Here is an 18,591-nt window from a genome sequence, read left to right on the forward strand (position 1 = left end):
CTGGTTACTGGGGAAGAGCTGTTTGGACGCGTCTTTCCCCCCAAAATACTTCCCAAAACCCTGCACCCCACTTCCTGGACAAGGTTTGGTAAAAAGCCTCACCAATTTGCCTAGGTGACTACAGACCCAGACCCTTGGATCTTAAGAACAATGAACAATCCTCCCAACACTTGCACCCCCCCTTTCCTGGGAAATGTTGGATAAAAAGCCTCACCAATTTGCATAGGTGACCACAGACCCAAACCCTTGGATCTGAGAACAATGAAAAAGCATTCAGTTTTTTACAAGAAGACTTTTAATAAAAAATAGAAGTAAATAGAAATAAAGAAATCCCCCCTGTAAAATCAGGATGGTAGATATCTTACAGGGTAATTAGATTCAAAAACATAGAGAACCCCTCTAGGCAAAACCTTAAGTTACAAAAAAGATACACAGACAGAAATAGTTATTCTATTCAGCACAATTCTTTTCTCAGCCATTTAAAGAAATCATAATCTAACACATACCTAGCTAGATTACTTACTAAAAGTTCTAAGACTCCATTCCTGGTCTATCCCCGGCCAAGACGACTACAGACAGACACAGACCCTTTGTTTCTCTCCCTCCTCCCAGCTTTTGAAAGTATCTTGTCTCCTCATTGGTCATTTTGGTCAGGTGCCAGCGAGGTTACCTTTAGCTTCTTAACCCTTTACAGGTGAGAGGAGCTTTCCCCTGGCCAGGAGGGATTTCAAAGGGGTTTACCCTTCCCTTTATATTTATGACACGCCCCCCAAATCTCAGCTAGGGTGAAACACTGGCTGGGATTTCTTCCTGGAGCTCTAGGAAAAACAGAGTTAATAAGACACATGCATCTCTAAATATACTACCAAGTACATAAAGACTAACAATATTTTCCACATCTCAAGGACGATTTTAACCAGTTGATTCTGGGAAACTTTCACGGGAGAGTGCATCAGCCACTTTGTTAGAAGCTCCTGAGATGTGTTGGATGTCGAAATCAAAATCTTGGAGAGCTAAACTCCACTGAAGAAGTTTTTTGTTAGTTTCTTTGACGGTGTGAAGCCACTTCAGTGCAGCATGGTCGGTTTGCAGGTGGAAACGCCGTCCCCAAACATATGGGTGTAGCTTTTCCAGAGCGTAGACAATGGCGTAACATTCTTTTTCAGTGACTGACCAGTTGCTTTCCCTCTCAGACAGTTTTTTGCTGAGAAACACTACAGGGTGGAATTCTTGATCAGGTCCTTTCTGCATTAAAACTGCTCCCACACCACGCTCGGACGCATCTGTGGTTACTAGGAACGGTTTGTCAAAGTCTGGGGCCCTTAGTACAGGGTCAGACATGAGTGTCGCTTTAAGCTTGTTAAAGGCCTTCTGACACTTTCCGGTCCACTGAACAGCATTTGGCTGTTTCTTTTTGGTTAGGTCTGTCAGTGGGGCAGCGATTTGGCTGTAGTGCGGTACAAATCGTCTGTAATAACCAGCCAAGCCTAAGAAGGATTGAACCTGTTTCTTTGACTTTGGGACAGGCCACTTTTGGATAGCATCCACTTTGGCCTGTAGGGGGCTGATAGTTCCTTGACCCACCTGGTGTCCAAGGTAAGTCACTCTGTTTAGGCCTATTTGACACTTCTTAGCCTTAACAGTTAGTCCTGCCTCCCTTATGCGCTCAAGGACTTTTTGTAGATGTTCCAGGTAGTCTGCCCAGGAATCCGAAAATATGGCCACGTCGTCAAGGTAGGCGACTGCATATTCTCCTAATCCCGCTAGGAGACCATCTACAAGTCTTTGGAAAGTGGCGGGTGCATTTCGCAGCCCGAAAGGGAGTACATTAAATTCATACAGCCCGAGATGTGTGATGAAGGCTGACCTTTCCTTGGCAGATTCGTCTAGCGGTACCTGCCAGTACCCCTTGGTTAAGTCCAAGGTAGAGATGAACTGGGCCCGTCCCAGTTTCTCTAATAGTTCATCTGTGCGTGGCATTGGATAGTTGTCTGGGCGAGTTACAGCATTTAGCTTACGGTAGTCCACGCAAAAACGTATTTCCCCATCTGGTTTGGGAACTAGAACCACTGGAGATACCCATGCACTTTCAGAGGGGCGGACTACACCCATCTGTAACATATCCTGGATCTCCCGTTCTATAGCAGTTTTAGCTTGAGGAGACACCCGGTAAGGTTGGACCCTAATTGGGTGAGCATTACCTGTGTCAATGGAGTGGTATGCCCGTTCAGTCAGTCCTGGGGTAGCTGAGAACGTTGGCACGTAGCTAGTGCACAGCTCCTGGATCTGCTGTCGCTGCATACGCCCAAGGGTCATGGAGAGGTTCACCTCTTCCACACCACCAGCACATTTCCCTTCGTAGTAGACACCTTCAGGCTACTCCGCGTCGTCTCCTCCCTGGGCTGTAAACTGACAAACCTTTAATTCTCTGGAATAAAAGGGCTTTAGAGAATTAATATGGTACACCTTAGGCTTTCGGTTGGAGGTGGGGAATGCTATGAGATAATTAACAGCTCCCAGGCGCTCCTGGACCATGAATGGCCCTTCCCACGATGCTTCCATTTTATGGGCCTGGAGTGCCCTTAAGACCATGACCTGGTCTCCTACTTTGAAGGAACGCTCTCTGGCATGTTTATCATACCAGGCTTTTTGCTCTTTTTGAGCATCCTGTAAGTTTTCTCTAGCAAGGGCTAAAGAGGTTCGGAGGGTGTTTTGTAGGTTGGTTACAAAGTCCAGAATATTAGTTCCTGGAGAAGGTGTAAATCCCTCCCATTGCTGCTTCACCAACTGCAATGGCCCCTTAACCTCACGGCCATATACAAGTTCAAATGGGGAAAACCCTAAACTGGGATGTGGTACAGCTCTGTAGGCAAAGAGCAACTGCTGCAATACTAGGTCCCAATCATTGGAGTGCTCATTTACGAATTTACGTATCATGGCCCCCAAAGTTCCATTAAACTTCTCCACCATGCCATTTGTTTGATGATGGTAAGGAGTGGCAACCAAGTGATTTACCCCATGAGCTTCCCAAAGGTTTTTCATAGTTCCTGCCAGGAAATTAGTCCCTGCATCTGTGAGGATGTCGGAGGGCCAACCTACCCTGGCAAAAATGTCTGCTAGTGCCTGGCACACACTTTTAGCCCTGGTGTTGCTTAGAGCTACTGCTTCCGGCCATCGGGTGGCAAAATCCATGAAAGTCAGTATGTACTGCTTTCCTCTGGGTGTCTTTTTCGGAAAAGGACCCAGAATATCCACAGCTACTCGCTGAAATGGAACTTCAATGATGGGGAGTGGCTGGAGAGGGGCTTTGACTTGGTCTTGGGGTTTTCCCACTCTTTGGCACACCTCACAAGACTGGACATAGGTAGAAACATCCTTGCCCATTCCCTCCCAGTGGAATGACCCCCCCAAACGGTCTTTGGTCCTGTTCACCCCAGCATGGCCACTAGGGTGATCATGGGCTAAGCTCAAGAGCTTGGCCCGGTATTTAGTTGGAACTACCAACTGTCTCTGAGGATGCCAGTCTTCCTGGTGTCCACCAGAAAGAGTTTCCTTGTATAAAAGTCCTCTTTCTACAACAAACCTGGATCAATTAGAAGAGCTGAGAGGCGGTGGGTTGCTCCGTGCCGCCGTCCAAGCTCTCTGGAGGCTTTCATCTGCTTCCTGTTCGGTCTGGAACTGTTCCCTTGATGCTGGAGACATCAGTTCCTCATTGGATTGTGGACCTAGGCTTGGTCCCTCTGGAAGCGATATAGGGGATGGAGCTGTTTCTGTTGACTGTGAACCGCTCTCCGCTGGTGCACTATGTTGGGATTCAGGCTCCGGCTGAGCCTCTTGTGTAGGGTTATCGGCTGCTGCCAGTTCAGGTTCGGTGGGGCCCTCTGGTGTTGAGGTTGCAAGTACTGGATTCAGTGCTGGCACGGGGTCTGGTGTTGGTTGTTTGGCTGGTTCCGGTTCTGGGACTGGTTCTGTCTGGGTCTCTGGGACTGGATCCACTACTGCTGTTGTAGACATTGGCCTGGGGTCCGGGTCCATCACCTCTGACTGGGTCCTGATAGAAGTTTCCGGAACAGAGCTAGGCCTCACGGCTTGTTTAGCCTGGCTGCGGGTGACCATTCCCACCCTCTTGGCCTGCTTCACATGACTGGCCAAGTCTTCCCCCAACAGCATGGGGATGGGATAATCATCATAGACTGCAAAAGTCCACATTCCTGACGAGCCCTTGTACTGGACAGGCAACTTGGCTGTAGGCAAATTGAAAGAGTTGGACTTGAAGGGTTGAATCGTCACTTGGATCTCTGGGTTGATTAAATTGGGGTCCACTAAGAAAGCATGGATAGCTGACACTTGTGCTCCGGTGTCCCTCCACGCGGTGACCTTCTTCCCCCCCACACTCACAGTTTCCCTCCGCTCCAAGGGTATCTGGGAGGTATCTGGGCCTGTGGACCTCTGGTGTGATTCCGGTGCAATGAACTGTAATCTGTTGGGGTTCTTGGGGCAGTTGGCCTTTACATGCCCCAGCTCGTTACACTTAAAACATCGTCCAGCTGACGGGTCACTGGGGCGAGGAGGGTTGCTGGAGAACGGGGTGGTGGGACGATAAGGGGTCTGGAGGGTTCTTTGGGAGGTAGGTGGGGCTTTGGGCGGCCCCCGGTAATAGGGTGTGGTCTGGGGTGGTCCCTTCTGGTCTCCGCTCCAACTGCGACCAGTTTTCTTCTTCTCTGCCACCTCCACCCATCTGGCTCCAATCTCTCCTGCCTCAATTACAGTTTTGGGCTTCCCGTCTAGGATGTATCTTTCTATTTCCTCAGGAACACCCTCTAAGAATTGTTCCATTTGCATTAGGAAGGGCAAATTTACTGGAGATTCAACACTTGCTCCTGATATCCAGGCATCCCAATGTTTCACAATGTGGTAGGCATGTCGGGTAAATGACATGTCTGGTTTCCACCTTAGGGCTCCGAACCTCCAACGAGACTGCTCGGGTGTTATCCCCATTCTGACTCTCACCTTGGATTTAAACAGTTCATACTTGTTCATGTGTTCTTTAGGCATTTCAGCTGCCACCTCAGCTAAGGGTCCACTGAGCTGCGGCCTCAGCTCTACCATGTATTGGTCAGTAGAGATGTTGTACCCAAGGCAGGCTCTTTCGAAGTTTTCTAAGAAGGCCTCAGTATCATCACCTGCCTTGTAGGTGGGGAACTTTCTGGGATGGGAAGTGGTACCTGGAGAAGGATTGCTAGGGTTTGTTGGTATATTCTGCTGGGCCTTTATCCTCTCCACCTCCTCCACATGCTTCCTCTCTTTTTCCTTCTCCTCCTCCACATGCTTCCTTGCCTCCATTTCCCTCTTGTGGGCAGCCTCCTGTACCTCCTTCTCCAGCCGCATGAGTTCTATCTGTCTTTCATGTTCCCTTTGTTTTTCCTCAGCCTGAAATTTGGCTAATTCCAGCTGTAGTCGAGCTGAGGATTTGGTCATTCTAACCTCTCTGTTTTTAACTAACTTTACGCCCGAGGTTTAGAAATAAACAAACAAAACTTGGCTGTAAAATTTTGCTGTGCTGGAATAGAATACCTATTCTCTGATAGTGACTGTCAGCCTACAGAAAAAGACAATTCCCTTGTCTCTGCTCTGAGCCCAAATTAAAGCAAAAAACCTCCAACTACTTGGAAACCTGCTTACCCAGCCCAAAGAAAAAGCAAATGGGTAGAACACACACCCCCTATTTACTTTTAGGAAGAAAAGAAAAAAAAAAACCTCTGGGTTGGAAGACTGTGAATTTCCCTGCAGGAGTTAAGTACCCTGCCTCCAGGCAAAGAAAACCTGCAATTCACAAGATAATCCCCTTTTGTCTCTGCTTGGCCACAATGCAGAGAAAACCAAGCTGCTTTCAGTTTCAAACCTGCTTTCTGGACTTCCTTTCCACAGAAAAAAAAAATCCTTTTTAAAATCTGTATTTCTAGTTCAAAAAATCTCAACTGGATCTCAAAATGATTTCAGGTTAATCCCACCGCTACCACCATGTCAAGGTTCCTCCCCCACTCTAAACTCTAGGGTACAGATGTGGGGACCTGCATGGAAAAAACCTCCTAAGCTTATCTTTACCAGCTTAGGTCAAAACTTCCCCAAGGTACAAAATATTCCCCCCGTTGTCCTTGGACTGGCCGCTACCACCACCAAACTAATACTGGTTACTGGGGAAGAGCTGTTTGGACGCGTCTTTCCCCCCAAAATACTTCCCAAAACCCTGCACCCCACTTCCTGGACAAGGTTTGGTAAAAAGCCTCACCAATTTGCCTAGGTGACTACAGACCCAGACCCTTGGATCTTAAGAACAATGAACAATCCTCCCAACACTTGCACCCTCCCTTTCCTGGGAAATGTTGGATAAAAAGCCTCACCAATTTGCATAGGTGACCACAGACCCAAACCCTTGGATCTGAGAACAATGAAAAAGCATTCAGTTTTTTACAAGAAGACTTTTAATAAAAAAATAGAAGTAAATAGAAATAAAGAAATCCCCCCTGTAAAATCAGGATGGTAGATATCTTACAGGGTAATTAGATTCAAAAACATAGAGAACCCCTCTAGGCAAAACCTTAAGTTACAAAAAAGATACACAGACAGAAATAGTTATTCTATTCAGCACAATTCTTTTCTCAGCCATTTAAAGAAATCATAATCTAACACATACCTAGCTAGATTACTTACTAAAAGTTCTAAGGCTCCATTCCTGGTCTATCCCTGGCAGAAACCAGCATACAGACAGACACAGACCCTTTTTTTTTCTCCCTCCTCCCAGCTTTTGAAAGTATCTTGTCTCCTCATTGGTCATTTTGGTCAGGTGCCAGCGAGGTTACCTTTAGCTTCTTAACCCTTTACAGGTGAGAGGAGCTTTCCCCTGGCCAGGAGGGATTTCAAAGGGGTTTACCCTTCCCTTTATATTTATGACAATAGCTTTATCTCTCGGGGGAGGAAGGGCGTGGATTTTTGACACTCCTGAGAGATGTAGCTATGCTGATGTATTTTGTCGGTGTGGACCAACCCTCAGCTACACCAGTGTATGTTAAAAGTAACTCCGTTAACAGATGCACACTAGGGGCATGGCTACACATGCAGATGTAGAGCGCTGTTAGTTAAACCCGCCTTCGTAGAGCACAGCAGGGAAAGCGCTGCAGTCTGTCCACACTGACAGCTGCAAGCGCACTGGCGTGGCCACATTTGCAGCACTTTCAGCGGCATTGGGAGTGGTGCATTATGGGCTCTATCCCACAGAGCACCTCTTCCCGTTCTGGCACTGTGGCTTGTGGGAAGGGGGCGGGGAGTGCGGGGCATTCTGCATCCTGTCCCAATGCCCTGTGATGCATCGGTTCACATCCCAGCATTCCCTTTGCTTCCGTCCACATTTGGCACCATCTTTCAACGTTTTTTGTACTGCGCGCTCTGTCTTCCCTTTTGGTCTGTGGGAATGGAGCCCAAACTGCTGAGGAGTATGCTGACGATCTCGCCAGCACGTTAGGTTTGACAGTCGAGTTATTCCTTATGATCCAAAGTGACAGTGAGAGCTCCAACGATGATATCGACTTGAGTAACGCATATGACACAGGTTTGCTTGTGGCATTCACAGACATGCTCACCACTGTGGAACACCACTTTTGGGCTCGGGGAAAAAAGCACTGAGTGGTGGGAGCACGTCATCATGCAAGTCTGGGATGATGAGCAGCGGCTGCAGAACTTTCGGATGAGAAAAGCCACTTTCATCGGACTGTGTGAGGAGTTCGCCCCCACCCTGCGGCACAAGGACACGAGATTGAGAGCTGCCCTGATGGTGGAGAAGCGGGTGGCTATTGCAATCTGGAAGCTGGCAACTCCAGACAGCTACCGATCGGTCACTAACCAGTTTGTAATGGAGAAGTCAACCACTGGAATGTGTTGATGCAAGTTTGCAGGACCATTCATTGCATCCTGCTCAGAAGAACCGTGACTCTGGGTAACGTGCATGACATTGTGGCTGGCTTTGCACAAATGGGTTTCCCTAACTGCGGAGGGGCGACAGATGGCACGCATATTCCAATTCTGGCACCAGCCTGCCTAGCCTCTGAGTACATTAATTGGAAGGGGTATTTCTCGATGGTTCTCCAGGCACTTGTGGATCACTGTGGGAGTTTCATTGACATTCACGCAGGCTGGCCCGGAAAGATGCATGACGCACGCATCTTTCGGAACACTGGCCTGTTCAGGAAGCTGCAGACTGGGACTTTTTTCCCAGACCAGATTACCATTGGGGAAGTCGAAATGCTGATTGTGATCCTTGGAGACCCCGCTTACCCTTTAATGGCTCATGAAACCCTACACAGGGAGCTTTGACAGCTGCAAGGAGTGGTTCAACAACAGGCTGAGCCAGTGCGGAATGACTGTGGAGTGTGCTTTTGGCCGTTGAAAGGGCCGCTGGCGCTCTCTGTATGGGAAGCTGGACCTGGCCGATGACAGCATCCCGCTGTTATATCTGCGTGCTGTACCCTCCATAACATTTGTGAAGGGAAGGGTGAAAGATTCACTGAGGCATGGAACTCGGTGGTTCAACACCTGGAGGCTGAATCTGAACAGCCAGAGAGCAGGGCTATTAGAGGGGCCCAGTGCAGGGCTGCAAGGATTAGAGATGCCTTGAGGGAGCAATTTGAGGCTGAAAGCCAGCAGTAATGTCTGGTGCCCTGCACGGGAGTGAAGTGCAGTGGTTCCAATGTTACTAGGAATCTGTGTTTGCTACGCTGACTTGCAGTGCCTGTTTCTTTCCTGGGCTAAGGTATCTTTTTCTTTATGCAATAATAAAGAATGTTTTCAAAGCCAAAAAATCCATTTATTGAAAAGAAAATTTTTGTATTGAAAAGAGACACAACTGCTTGGGAAACAGAAAGGGCAAGGGGGTGGGGAACAGTTCAATCACAGATTTGCGTATGTCCTGTCTGGAGTGCTGTGCAATGGGTGCTGTGCTTCAGGATGGCTATACTGCATGGTGATGAGGGTTGAGTGCAGCGGGCGAAGGTCGTAGTTTTCAGGGCTGGGTGGTGAAGCTACACGTGTTGGAGGCAGCTGGTGGCGGTAAGAACCCGGATGTTGGGGAAAGTGGGTTGGAGGTGAAATGGGGGCACAAGGGAAAGCGTTTTGGGACAAGGGCTGCTGGGGGGTCGGGTATGGTAGTGCTCCACCTGCATTGCTATGAGCACCTGTATCGAGTCCGCTTGGCGCTCCATGATGCTTAGCAGCTGCTCCGTGCTTTGGTGCTGGCGATGCGCATTCTGCTGGCGGACCCTCCTTTCACTCTCCCGCCACTCCTGCGCTTTTTGATTTTCATTTCTTGAATGCTGCATGACTTCATGCAGCATGTCTTCCTTGCCTCTACGTGGCCTCTTTCTGATTCTTTGGAGGCTTTCGGCCGGTGATAACATGGATGGCTGAGATCTCAAGGTTGCATTTGTAAAGGCAAAATGCAACACCTAACAGAGGCAGCATTGTTCACACCAGACAGAGCAATGATTTCCCCGTACTTAAGAGCAAGCACAGTCTACACAATAGCATAATTTGCCTGTCCCAAAGCAAGTGCACATAACCCACGGGAGCCCCAAAATGGTGAGTAAGCACAGGGTCAGGCATGACTGATTGTTTCACGGCTGTACTGTCCTCTGGGTTTCTGTGCCTTGGGGAGAGCCAACAGTGTTAGGGGGCCCTTATACTGAACACTGATCCCATATTTTCCACAGGAGTTCGTCCTGGAAGATATCTCGCTGCTGAGGGTGACCTGGGAAGCAAGGGAGGGTCTTCTACTGCAATGCGGCTTCTGCCCTGGCCCATATGCAGCTTGCCTGTGTGCAGCAGTGGTCCCCCCACCCCTCATGGCACAGTGGCATGTACAAGTTAGCCTGACTGGGACAAGGACCACAGTGGCTCTCCCGAGAAACCTGCGCAAGCACCTTGCCCAAGATCTTTGAAGAGATCACTGAGGCCGATTACCACGATGTGAGAGAGCACATCAACGCCCTATTCCACGTCTAGGCATGCATGGAGCCCTAACCCTCCTCACCCCAAGAGCCCGCACCGAATAACTTCCTTCCCAAAATAAAAGCCGCTTACCGGGAACCTCCTTTGGTGTTTGTCCTTCCCCAAGCACCAGCCGCCGCGACTGGCTACCTTCCTCCTGGCTTGAGAATAGCTCCTGGCTGCATGCATCTAGGGAGTCCGGGATGTTTTCCTCCACACCCTCGCTCCCGCTTTGCTGCTCCTCCTCCTCCCCCTGCCTTGTTGCACTGAGCTCTGAAGTGTCCATGGTGGTCTCCGGAGTGGAGGTGGGGTCACCCCCAAGTATCATGTCCAGCTCTTTGTAGAATCAGTAGGTCGCAGGGGCAGCACCAGAACGGCTGTTTGCCTCGCGGGCTTTGCAGTAGGCATTCCGCAGCTCCTTCACTTTAATCCTGCAGTGCAGTGCGTCCCAGTCATGGCCCCTTTCCATCATGTCCCTTGATATCTGCCCGAAGGTATCGTAATTCCTACAGCCGGAGCACAGCTGGGACTGGATAGCTTCCTCCCCGCAAACACTGATGAGGTCCAGCACCTTGTCATTGCTCCATACTGGGGCTCGCCTGGCGTGTGGAGGCATGGTCACCTGGAAAGATTTGGTGAGAGCACTCCACACGTGGCTGAGCAAACAGGAAGGGGATTTTCAAAATTCCCAGAGAATTTAAAGGGCGGGTCTGACAGTTGGTGACCTGAGGGCAGGGCAGTAGAGTTCAAAGTGATGACCAGAGTGGCTAGCACAGGCATTGTGGGACACTTCTGGAGGCCGATCAGAGCGCACTGACAGACCAGGGCGTCCACACTGGTGCCGCGGCACTCCAGCGGGGGCGCAGCAAACGTTATTCCACTCACCGAGGTGGAGACCAGCAGCACTGTAGCCGTGGAGTCAGAGTGCTCTACGTGCCTTGTCAGTGTGGACGGTAGTGAGCTAGTGCGCCCGAGGCTCCTTTATTGTGCTGTAACTCATAAGTGTAGTCAAGGCCTAGGTTACTGAACAAGCAGGATTTGGCCTAAAGCAGCAATTTCAAACAGAAAGGAATAAGGTCTGCTGAAGAATGCGGTTCATTCTGAGCACACCACCGTGGATGCTCTGCTCTGTGTACTATCTCCCCATTGAACACAGAGCCAAGTTCAAGGTCTGTGTCCTGATATTCAAAGCCCTCCAAAGGATTGGCTAAACCAACTCAATGTAGTGTTCAAATGGAAGGTTGTACATTAATAAGTAGTGATGTGCATTGTGGGGCTTAAGATGAACAAATGAACCTTATTATTTCTCTGAACTGTCCATGAGAGAGTTGGACATTGTGGGGCAGATTTGTTTGCGAAAACTTGGGATTGGCAGTGTGTTGGGATCACCTTGCTGCTTGTAACCAAGGCTCGTGGAAGCCAGAGTGAGGCCCTGGGACTGTAGACAGGCTGCTGGGGGTAGAGCTGCTGAACCAGGGCCACCTAAGCACACAGACACTCGGGCTGTGACCTGCATGTTTGTAGGCTGATTGTGAACATCCCAGCTGGGAGCTACAGCTGCAAAGCATTGTGAGACACCCAGGGTTGCAGAGCCAGTGGTGACACAAGCCTTCACAGGTCTGCGTTGCAGCCTGAACTGTCATGGTGCCCCAGAAGCATTAGGAGAGACTGCAGTTGTAGTTGGTCCTTTCATGGGAGAGCATGGAAGACAGTGAGTAGGCTAGGCCTATCCACAAACTGGCCCTAAACATTTAGGGTGCTACTTATAGCATGCAGCTGACTCACTCTGAGCTGAACCACAAAGTGGTTGAGTCTATTTAATACAAATTTCTGGGGATAAGGCATAGATTATTATTTATATAAAACTGATTCAGACAGTTCTATTGGAGATAACCATCAGAGCTCCCAACCTGAGTCTTACTGTTCATTATAGACATCTCTGTCATTATTCAGATAAGCACGAGCACTATTAAAAAGAATGATGGTTTACCATGGTCAATCAACTACCTTTAAAACAGAAGGCAGGGTTGTGATATTCCTGAGGCACAAAATCAACAGGAGGAACTAATCCAATTATTACAAGTCAGCTAAATCTTCTAGAACGCCTAGACAGACATTCTTCATGAAAGGAAAACCAAAGGAAATAGGTAATGGAGCGCTAACTAATTGGCATTCTCTGTCTGTAGAGCAGAAAATAATACTTACAGAAAAATGATGTTTTCAACTTGGTTTTCTACCAAGAATACTTGAGGTGTGTCTGTAGAATGCCATTTTTGTTCTCCAGCTGTAATTTAAACATCTTCACCTCAGTAAATATTTGTTTTGACATATTTATAGCTGAACAAGTAACAGGAACAAGTGGCTCTTTCAATTTCTTTTATTAGTGTGCTTATTAATGGTTTGAGATCTTCTGGCCAACAGACCATTTGAAATATATACCCTTTCACTCTATAAACGCCTACTTTGACACACCTTGCTCCATGCAGTTCGTCAAGTTTATCTCACACAGAGTTGTGCAAATAGTGTTATTTTGGGGGGTGAAGGAAGAAAACTGTGTCATGACTAAAGTGCAGCACTGCCTGGTATAACTGAGATCAGGGAAATTGTTGCATCAAATGAAAACTTTGCCCTTGTTGATATCCTGAGAAACAAACAAGGTCTGAGCTCCATCCAATGAAGTATCAGGTACTTCCATGAGGTTAGTACCTTCAACTCTCATTGACTGCATGTGCTCAGGACCTCACAGGATCAGACCGTTTTATCACAAGCAGACGTGAGGTAGAACTACTGCTTATGAGCCTGAAAGGCTTGACTGTTTACGTATTGTATAGTAGTTTACTTGTTACCCCTCAATTAACCAAGGCAACAGCCTTTGCCTGATAACCATAAATATGTTTCTGTTTAATGGACCATCTCTTGCAGTTCACCTTTGATTATAAATCTGAACTGAGGCTGTCATGCCCGTTTTTATACGAATTCATGTGAAAATCACAATCTCCAGTGCACATCAGATTACACAGGCCTGATCTGCACCTGTCCATTTCCATTCCTTTTAATTGAGGGAGAATATTCCTTGGGAGTTTGGTCTTTGGAGGGGTGGGGATAGGGGGATGCTGATATAACAACTCCTCTTCAGTGCTAGCTGAATGACTGTGTAGAGAAATGATGTTTTCATCAACCAAGCAGCACTTTTGGTTTAAGTCCACGTCAAATTGTCATTATTCTCAATGAAGCATAGGACCAGATCCTCAGCTGGTATGAATCGGGGCAGCTCCATTGACTTCAGTAAAGCTATGCCAGTTGATCCCAGTGGAGGATCTGGCCCTAAGCCTTCTCCCTAAATTATGGGAATCGTTCATAATACAGCAAACTGGACAACAAGCAAATGAAAATAAGTAGCATGTGTCCTTTATTTCCCACTGGGTTGCTTCTCCCCTGGGATACAATAAGTAAATGGGGCCACAAGGCCGTTGAGCATGGGGATGTGGGGAACGAATAGTGCTGCCACAGAATGCTCCCCCTGATCCCACCAGCCATAGAAGCTACACCAGGCAAGAACTGCATCACAAGGCTCCATGGATCTGCAAGAAGCCAGGGGCAGAATGCCAGAGGACAGCTTTGTAACATCATTCCCTAGGCTGGGGGAATTACCCACATAAGAATGTTTACTGACTAAATCCCTGAGTCGGCAACTATGTGTCCAACAAGTGAAGCTATCCTGACTGTGTGCCCCTACTTTAAAGCACCATCTTGGAGACCCCATTGTCCTGGTTACCATCCTTTTGACAAAAGATTGGGAAGAAGATTCCTTCTGAAGTCAGTGCCCCTTTTAAAATTGGCTACTCTCATTATTCAGCGGCTGAGGCACTCCCAGCCAGAGGAGCAAGACATGAAATCTAATATAATCCGGGACTCTGGATTGACAGCATAAGGAGCCTGGCCACTAGAACTTTGTCTGCAATTACTTTTCCACCCTCTGTTGAAAAGAATGTATTTAAGAACACTTTAAGTTTGCTGGCAGCCAAGTTGCTTTCTAACACAACCAAAAGAGACATTGTAGCTGGGGCCACGGTGACTGTGCTGGCATCGTCTGTTTTACTAAAAAAAAAAGGATCTGGCCATCCAAACTTTTGAAGCCATTTAAGTACATTTGTATGTATTCTTCGGGTATTCCATTCAAAAGAAAAAGGGAAAAGCAGTTGTAAGAGGCTTCTGTGAAAATGTGCCCCTTTTTTAAAAAGCCCCTCCCCAAGAAAAACCCTCCTCCGACTGACTAGGTGCACATGCAGAAAAATCATTTCATGGAACTACAATATTAGAAAAGATTTAACAAAAAATATTACAACTATTCATTAACCGCAGTCAACTGTAAGCTAGGATTGCACAAGAGAAAATACTCAATTTAGGACAACTGGCAAAGTATTCCAAAAGCACAGGAATTTAGAATCTACAGGGGATGTGTTTATTTACACCAGATGTTGCAGCACTAGTGAAGAGTGGCATACGCTCTCCAAGTCTGAAAATATTAAAGCTTTTCAAGTGTGACTAGAGTGTGAAACTCATAAATACGCCAACTATCTACTGAACATCCTCCATCTGGAGTTCTGGGGCATCACCTTTTCCGGCAAAAATATTTTAGTGGACATCTTACATTGCCTAAATATTTCTACAAAAGTAGCTGGCTAAATCAAGCATCCTTCAGTGCAACCAGTTTCCTTTTCCCAGGAAACCCAGCCATGAACCTTCCCATCTGTGCATACACACAATGAATGAAATCAGTTCTCCTCTCTCCAACCCAGTGCATGGCGTAGAGGAATGGTACTGCAGGAGAGCTACTGCTGGCACTAGTGTTCCAGTGTCCGAGTGCAGTAGCTGCCCAATACCTTCATTTTCGGTGGGAGACTGCAACTTGCCTAAGCTCTACATGCACCCATTACTTAAGAACATTTTGAAGGGATAGGTGTTCCTCAGTGCATTATATTTGCTGCCTGACACGTGACCAGATCACAATCTATGGCACCAAACCCTGGAAGAGCTGTTCTAACAACAAATATAAAGGGTGGAGAGAAATGGCATGATGGTACAAAATTACCAGAGCTTGATCTTATTTTCTCCTGACTGGAGCAGTAACTCAACAGATTTAGGTGTAGAGTAACTAGATCTTCCATAGGCTAGAATGTATTATCCTAGGCTAATCACAAACTAGGGGACGTTTAGGCAATAAACCCTGTTTAATAGTTGCTTTTGTTTCTTTTTATAAGCACATACAAACTGTGGGCTTTCTTTTTTCTTTAGGGACTTAAAAGGTAAAAAGAACAGAATTACCAAAACAGTATTTATTTTTAAATTTAGTTTTAGCTACCTTTTTTGTCTTGTTCACAAGGTTGTTGCCCTGGGAGATTCTAAACAGAGAAGAAATGCAAAGGGATTAAAGGGATTTATCTTTAGGAGAGAATGCTGAACCAGGGTAATAAATCAGCAGGCGATAATGAGGCCTTTGTGAAGTCCCTTGCATTAACTGAAGTTGTAGTTTACCAAATGCCATAAAAAGGGACTGTGATCATGGTTGGTCTATAGTCACCATTAAGAAAAACAAACACATGAGATGGTAGAACTGACCTACATCCTATATATTATGACAGTAATTTGTTATATGGTCATCATACTGGGATCCGAGCCTTAAGGAAAAAATGTTCTACTTAGCAACAGTTTTGTTGATACTGTGTAACATATTTGCTGTATTTTCCCTTCCCCTGTTCTTTATTACTAAGAATATTTAGACTGAGATGCTTCTGAAGAGGTCATCTGTTCCTCCTGGCATTTCCTCCTTCGATATCACCAGCAGCTGGTCAAGACTTTGAAACAGAGAATAAGCTGCAGGGACAGATGAACGCTTCTGAAACTAAAGGCTCTGCTGCTAATTCAAGAGCAAACAATGCAGTCTAGTGGCAGAACCGCAGGTCTGGGAGCCAGGAACTTGTGAAAACTAACTACAGTTCCACAGTTGGCTCCTTGAGTGGCCTCTCTGCAAGGCCTAGTTAATTAGTCTATTGTGCACTTTGAAGTTAATTGCCAGTTATTACTGTTAAAAAGAGCTAAGATAATGTTCAGATTTTTGCTGTCCTCCCATGGTCAGTCTTAGCCTGGGAGGAAGGTAGAATTAAATACCCATATTCCTCTCCATAGACCTGTGGTGCCCAAACTTTTCCTGTTGCCCCCTGCCCCTTTACCAGGAATGGAATCTGTCTGTGCCTGACCTGACCTCCCCATTACTGCACAGTTGGCTCAGCAGAGGAGTTTGGGGGCAGAACTGGGAATGGGGGAGGAGCTGGGGCTAGAGGTGGAGCTGGCCTTGGGGCAGAGCAGGGGGTGGAATGGAGCTGTGAATGGGGCCAGAGCGGGGCTGGGGGCAGAGCAAGGATGGGTGGCACTCCCTCCATGCCCCCTATAGGGGCTGGCCCTGGCCCTGCTGTGCGCCCCAATGTTCCTCACCACCCCCACTCCCAGGGGGGCATGCCCCACAGTTTGGGGACCACTGCCATAGAGCATGCCTCCCTCTTCTCCTGCTTTGTCGCCTGCTGTGAAAATCAGAGAAGCTGTGGGACTGTAATGTTTTGTTATGTTGACACAATGTAGTTTTACAGAGATAGTTATTTAGATTTTTAAAGCTGCTAGAGTCACCCATCACATACCTTAAAATATACAGTATAAAACAATACAGGACTGCTCATCTCAGACTGAGGCATTAATAAACAACCACTGGGAAATATAATGAAGACAATCAACTGAAACCTATGCGAAATGCCGCTTAATAAGTGGACTGCTGCATTCTGCACTAGCTTTACTTTCTAACTGGATGCGAGGCACAGCCCTGTGGAAACAACAAGGTAGAACAGGCTTTTCAGCTGACATACACAGCTGTAGTTCTAGCAGAGTTAAGCTGACTGACACCAGCTGGGAATCTGGCCCTTTCGATGACAAGTGGATGAGTAACAGGGGCGAGGACTGCTTGGAAAGGAAACCCCACAACTTCTCTGAGAGCCCGGGTCAAGAAAGTGCTCTTTGGCCACAGCCAAGCTGAAACTCTGTTGTGCAGGAAGGAGCCATTCGATTTGGGGAAAGAAGTGGAGCTTTGCCCTTTGTACTGATTAGAAATGCCACCAACCTTCCTCAATGGATGGGGCACTTGATGGGGCTGGTGGAGAAAGGAGGACAGCCCCAGCAGTAAGGGAAGGAGATATTCGCTGAGGGACATCCAGGTAACTCCACCCCACTGGGAGTCTCTGGCACCGACTCGGGGGGAGCAGTTCCAATTGGCCAGCAGTCCCTCAATCCCAGGATTTAACTTGGCCTCGTGAAGCCTCTTTTGGTTTCATTCCAGCAGCCCACCCTACCCCCCCTACCCCCGACCGAGGAATGGGAACCTGGCCTGACAGAGGCGGCGGGTCTAGCCAACTACCCGTTTGGGGCTCAGAAGGAATTTTTTCTCCCATGAGCCAACTGGCAGAGACCAGAGAGTGTTTTGCCTTCCTTGCAGCATCTTCAAATCACAATAGGTTAGGTAGGCATATGCTTAGTACCTAACTGACGTAATTGGTCAAGTTGTTAAGTCATCGCAACTTGGGGCTGGTTTCCAAAGTGGTTAAAAAGAATAAATGAACGGTTCCCAGAGGTGAAAGACCTGGGATTTTTTTATGGGCCTTGGGCTCATGTAATAGGGTTTGACCCTGTGGCCTTTGTGGGCTGAGGTCAGATCTTGTGGTCCTCACAGGCTGAGGTCACTACCCTTCTCCACCTTCTCTCCCCCTGGCGGGCTCCGTGCGTGTGTGTGTGGTAGGCTGAGGAGAACGTACCCCAAGTGACAGGTTATATGGTAGGAGTCCTGTAACCCCCACACTGGAACCAATTAAATGCCCGATTAAATGGTTGATGGGCAGGTAGCACCCTGCCCCTGTACTTCAATTTAATATAAGTTGCAGCCTGCTGCTTAAAATCCATCCAAGTGTCTGTCCTCATTTCACTGTTGTGTCTGCATCATTTAGGACCCAGTCCTGCAAACCCTCCAAATGCTGAATCCCCCTTCGTTTTCAAGTTTCTTGCAAGATCAGCTCATTAATCATTTCATGTTGAGACTGCATTTTCTGCCTTTTTTTATGTCTGCCAGTGATCTGCTTTTGCTGCTGAGATTGTACACTTTTCTAAGGACAGTTTTGTTTTACCTTTCCGTTTTTCAAAAGTTGCAGTCGGGAGACTGCTGCAATCTCCCTATGAAGTCAGTGAGCGTCAACATAGCTAAAAGTATAAAAATATTTTGATACCATATTGCTTAGCGTCTCATTCCTCTGTCCAGTAATCTTGATAGAAAATGGTGGAACTCCAGCGTGATATCCAAAGTTATATCTATCATGCTATGCAACCCTGACCGCTAGGACTGAAACAGGAGCATGACTCAAAACTGTACAATCCATTATGAAGAGCGCTCAGTATTATGGTGGAACAGTGACAAATCAGATGACCATCTTCACCACTGCCAGAGAATCTGACTCAGGTCTCACC

Source organism: Lepidochelys kempii, chromosome 3 (genome assembly GCF_965140285.1).
Source record: "Lepidochelys kempii isolate rLepKem1 chromosome 3, rLepKem1.hap1, whole genome shotgun sequence".
Classification (NCBI taxonomy): Eukaryota; Metazoa; Chordata; order Testudines; family Cheloniidae; genus Lepidochelys; species Lepidochelys kempii.